Source organism: Nasonia vitripennis (assembly GCF_009193385.2).
Source record: "Nasonia vitripennis strain AsymCx chromosome PSR unlocalized genomic scaffold, Nvit_psr_1.1 chrPSR_random0047, whole genome shotgun sequence".
Taxonomy (NCBI): Eukaryota; Metazoa; Arthropoda; class Insecta; order Hymenoptera; family Pteromalidae; genus Nasonia; species Nasonia vitripennis.
The window spans coordinates 19,084-25,444 of NW_022279706.1; positions in this window are offsets into that span (position 1 = coordinate 19,084).

The following is a 6,361-nucleotide window of genomic DNA, read 5'->3' on the forward strand; positions in this document are numbered from 1 at the left end:
TAAAATTTACTGCTTCTTCATTTAAGACGTACGTTAGACATGCAAATTATTTGTCATATCGAAGTATGATATACTTTAAATATCCAATCATAAGTCGAGACTTTTGATTATATTACCCCAACCACGGCATTGCTTTCTCAACTGCTGCTCTGGTTTTCAGTGTCGGCCATCTTGTTTTATAAAATTTACTGCTTCTTCATTTAAGACGTATACGTTAGACATGCAAATTATTTGTCATATCGAAGTATGATATACTTTAAATATCCAATCATAAGTCGAGACTTTTGATTATATTACCCCGACCACGGCATTGCTTTCTCAACTGCTGCTCTGGTTTTCAGTGTCGGCCATCTTGTTTTATAAAATTTACTGCTTCTTCATTTAAGACGTACGTTAGACATGCAAATTATTTGTCATATCGAAGTATGATATACTTTAAATATCCAATCATAAGTCGAGACTTTTGATTATATTACCCCGACCACGGCATTGCTTTCTCAACTGCTGCTCTGGTTTTCAGTGTCGGCCATCTTGTTTTATAAAATTTACTGCTTCTTCATTTAAGACGTAATATACGTTAGACATGCAAATTATTTGTCATATCGAAGTATGATATACTTTAAATATCCAATCATAAGTCGAGACTTTTGATTATATTACCCCGACCACGGCATTGCTTTCTCAACTGCTGCTCTGGTTTTCAGTGTCGGCCATCTTGTTTTATAAAATTTACTGCTTCTTCATTTAAGACGTAATATACGTTAGACATGCAAATTATTTGTCATATCGAAGTATGATATACTTTAAATATCCAATCATAAGTCGAGACTTTTGATTATATTACCCCGACCACGGCATTGCTTTCTCAACTGCTGCTCTGGTTTTCAGTGTCGGCCATCTTGTTTTATAAAATTTACTGCTTCTTCATTTAAGACGTACGTTAGACATGCAAATTATTTGTCATATCGAAGTATGATATACTTTAAATATCCAATCATAAGTCGAGACTTTTGATTATATTACCCCGACCACGGCATTGCTTTCTCAACTGCTGCTCTGGTTTTCAGTGTCGGCCATCTTGTTTTATAAAATTTACTGCTTCTTCATTTAAGACGTAATATACGTTAGACATGCAAATTATTTGTCATATCGAAGTATGATATACTTTAAATATCCAATCATAAGTCGAGACTTTTGATTATATTACCCCGACCACGGCATTGCTTTCTCAACTGCTGCTCTGGTTTTCAGTGTCGGCCATCTTGTTTTATAAAATTTACTGCTTCTTCATTTAAGACGTAATACGTTAGACATGCAAATTATTTGTCATATCGAAGTATGATATACTTTAAATATCCAATCATAAGTCGAGACTTTTGATTATATTACCCCGACCACGGCATTGCTTTCTCAACTGCTGCTCTGGTTTTCAGTGTCGGCCATCTTGTTTTATAAAATTTACTGCTTCTTCATTTAAGACGTTACGTTAGACATGCAAATTATTTGTCATATCGAAGTATGATATACTTTAAATATCCAATCATAAGTCGAGACTTTTGATTATATTACCCCGACCACGGCATTGCTTTCTCAACTGCTGCTCTGGTTTTCAGTGTCGGCCATCTTGTTTTATAAAATTTACTGCTTCTTCATTTAAGACGTACGTTAGACATGCAAATTATTTGTCATATCGAAGTATGATATACTTTAAATATCCAATCATAAGTCGAGACTTTTGATTATATTACCCCAACCACGGCATTGCTTTCTCAACTGCTGCTCTGGTTTTCAGTGTCGGCCATCTTGTTTTATAAATTTATGTGTCGGCCATCTTGTTTTATAAAATTTACTGCTTCTTCATTTAAGACGTAATATACGTTAGACATGCAAATTATTTGTCATATCGAAGTATGATATACTTTAAATATCCAATCATAAGTCGAGACTTTTGATTATATTACCCCGACAACGGCATTGCTTTCTCAACTGCTGCTCTGGTTTTCAGTGTCGGCCATCTTGTTTTATAAAATTTACTGCTTCTTCATTTAAGACGTACGTTAGACATGCAAATTATTTGTCATATCGAAGTATGATATACTTTAAATATCCAATCATAAGTCGAGACTTTTGATTATATTACCCCGACCACGGCATTGCTTTCTCAACTGCTGCTCTGGTTTTCAGTGTCGGCCATCTTGTTTTATAAAATTTACTGCTTCTTCATTTAAGACGTATACGTTAGACATGCAAATTATTTGTCATATCGAAGTATGATATACTTTAAATATCCAATCATAAGTCGAGACTTTTGATTATATTACCCCGACAACGGCATTGCTTTCTCAACTGCTGCTCTGGTTTTCAGTGTCGGCCATCTTGTTTTATAAAATTTACTGCTTCTTCATTTAAGACGTACGTTAGACATGCAAATTATTTGTCATATCGAAGTATGATATACTTTAAATATCCAATCATAAGTCGAGACTTTTGATTATATTACCCCGACCACGGCATTGCTTTCTCAACTGCTGCTCTGGTTTTCAGTGTCGGCCATCTTGTTTTATAAAATTTACTGCTTCTTCATTTAAGACGTACGTTAGACATGCAAATTATTTGTCATATCGAAGTATGATATACTTTAAATATCCAATCATAAGTCGAGACTTTTGATTATATTACCCCGACCACGGCATTGCTTTCTCAACTGCTGCTCTGGTTTTCAGTGTCGGCCATCTTGTTTTATAAAATTTACTGCTTCTTCATTTAAGACGTAACGTTAGACATGCAAATTATTTGTCATATCGAAGTATGATATACTTTAAATATCCAATCATAAGTCGAGACTTTTGATTATATTACCCCGACCACGGCATTGCTTTCTCAACTGCTGCTCTGGTTTTCAGTGTCGGCCATCTTGTTTTATAAAATTTACTGCTTCTTCATTTAAGACGTAATATACGTTAGACATGCAAATTATTTGTCATATCGATGTATGATATACTTTAAATATCCAATCATAAGTCGAGACTTTTGATTATATTACCCCGACAACGGCATTGCTTTCTCAACTGCTGCTCTGGTTTTCAGTGTCGGCCATCTTGTTTTATAAAATTTACTGCTTCTTCATTTAAGACGTACGTTAGACATGCAAATTATTTGTCATATCGAAGTATGATATACTTTAAATATCCAATCATAAGTCGAGACTTTTGATTATATTACCCCAACCACGGCATTGCTTTCTCAACTGCTGCTCTGGTTTTCAGTGTCGGCCATCTTGTTTTATAAAATTTACTGCTTCTTCATTTAAGACGTAATATACGTGAGACATGCAAATTATTTGTCATATCGAAGTATGATATACTTTAAATATCCAATCATAAGTCGAGACTTTTGATTATATTACCCCGACAACGGCATTGCTTTCTCAACTGCTGCTCTGGTTTTCAGTGTCGGCCATCTTGTTTTATAAAATTTACTGCTTCTTCATTTAAGACGTAATATACGTTAGACATGCAAATTATTTGTCATATCGAAGTATGATATACTTTAAATATCCAATCATAAGTCGAGACTTTTGATTATATTACCCCGACCACGGCATTGCTTTCTCAACTGCTGCTCTGGTTTTCAGTGTCGGCCATCTTGTTTTATAAAATTTACTGCTTCTTCATTTAAGACGTAATATACGTTAGACATGCAAATTATTTGTCATATCGAAGTATGATATACTTTAAATATCCAATCATAAGTCGAGACTTTTGATTATATTACCCCGACCACGGCATTGCTTTCTCAACTGCTGCTCTGGTTTTCAGTGTCGGCCATCTTGTTTTATAAAATTTACTGCTTCTTCATTTAAGACGTATACGTTAGACATGCAAATTATTTGTCATATCGAAGTATGATATACTTTAAATATCCAATCATAAGTCGAGACTTTTGATTATATTACCCCGACCACGGCATTGCTTTCTCAACTGCTGCTCTGGTTTTCAGTGTCGGCCATCTTGTTTTATAAAATTTACTGCTTCTTCATTTAAGACGTACGTTAGACATGCAAATTATTTGTCATATCGAAGTATGATATACTTTAAATATCCAATCATAAGTCGAGACTTTTGATTATATTACCCCAACCACGGCATTGCTTTCTCAACTGCTGCTCTGGTTTTCAGTGTCGGCCATCTTGTTTTATAAAATTTACTGCTTCTTCATTTAAGACGTATACGTTAGACATGCAAATTATTTGTCATATCGAAGTATGATATACTTTAAATATCCAATCATAAGTCGAGACTTTTGATTATATTACCCCGACCACGGCATTGCTTTCTCAACTGCTGCTCTGGTTTTCAGTGTCGGCCATCTTGTTTTATAAAATTTACTGCTTCTTCATTTAAGACGTTACGTTAGACATGCAAATTATTTGTCATATCGAAGTATGATATACTTTAAATATCCAATCATAAGTCGAGACTTTTGATTATATTACCCCAACCACGGCATTGCTTTCTCAACTGCTGCTCTGGTTTTCAGTGTCGGCCATCTTGTTTTATAAAATTTACTGCTTCTTCATTTAAGACGTACGTTAGACATGCAAATTATTTGTCATATCGAAGTATGATATACTTTAAATATCCAATCATAAGTCGAGACTTTTGATTATATTACCCCACCACGGCATTGCTTTCTCAACTGCTGCTCTGGTTTTCAGTGTCGGCCATCTTGTTTTATAAAATTTACTGCTTCTTCATTTAAGACGTACGTTAGACATGCAAATTATTTGTCATATCGAAGTATGATATACTTTAAATATCCAATCATAAGTCGAGACTTTTGATTATATTACCCCGACCACGGCATTGCTTTCTCAACTGCTGCTCTGGTTTTCAGTGTCGGCCATCTTGTTTTATAAAATTTACTGCTTCTTCATTTAAGACGTAATATACGTTAGACATGCAAATTATTTGTCATATCGATGTATGATATACTTTAAATATCCAATCATAAGTCGAGACTTTTGATTATATTACCCCGACAACGGCATTGCTTTCTCAACTGCTGCTCTGGTTTTCAGTGTCGGCCATCTTGTTTTATAAAATTTACTGCTTCTTCATTTAAGACGTACGTTAGACATGCAAATTATTTGTCATATCGAAGTATGATATACTTTAAATATCCAATCATAAGTCGAGACTTTTGATTATATTACCCCAACCACGGCATTGCTTTCTCAACTGCTGCTCTGGTTTTCAGTGTCGGCCATCTTGTTTTATAAAATTTACTGCTTCTTCATTTAAGACGTAATATACGTTAGACATGCAAATTATTTGTCATATCGAAGTATGATATACTTTAAATATCCAATCATAAGTCGAGACTTTTGATTATATTACCCCGACCACGGCATTGCTTTCTCAACTGCTGCTCTGGTTTTCAGTGTCGGCCATCTTGTTTTATAAAATTTACTGCTTCTTCATTTAAGACGTATATACGTTAGACATGCAAATTATTTGTCATATCGAAGTATGATATACTTTAAATATCCAATCATAAGTCGAGACTTTTGATTATATTACCCCGACCACGGCATTGCTTTCTCAACTGCTGCTCTGGTTTTCAGTGTCGGCCATCTTGTTTTATAAAATTTACTGCTTCTTCATTTAAGACGTATACGTTAGACATGCAAATTATTTGTCATATCGAAGTATGATATACTTTAAATATCCAATCATAAGTCGAGACTTTTGATTATATTACCCCGACCACGGCATTGCTTTCTCAACTGCTGCTCTGGTTTTCAGTGTCGGCCATCTTGTTTTATAAAATTTACTGCTTCTTCATTTAAGACGTAATATACGTTAGACATGCAAATTATTTGTCATATCGAAGTATGATATACTTTAAATATCCAATCATAAGTCGAGACTTTTGATTATATTACCCCGACCACGGCATTGCTTTCTCAACTGCTGCTCTGGTTTTCAGTGTCGGCCATCTTGTTTTATAAAATTTACTGCTTCTTCATTTAAGACGTTACGTTAGACATGCAAATTATTTGTCATATCGAAGTATGATATACTTTAAATATCCAATCATAAGTCGAGACTTTTGATTATATTACCCCGACCACGGCATTGCTTTCTCAACTGCTGCTCTGGTTTTCAGTGTCGGCCATCTTGTTTTATAAAATTTACTGCTTCTTCATTTAAGACGTACGTTAGACATGCAAATTATTTGTCATATCGAAGTATGATATACTTTAAATATCCAATCATAAGTCGAGACTTTTGATTATATTACCCCGACCACGGCATTGCTTTCTCAACTGCTGCTCTGGTTTTCAGTGTCGGCCATC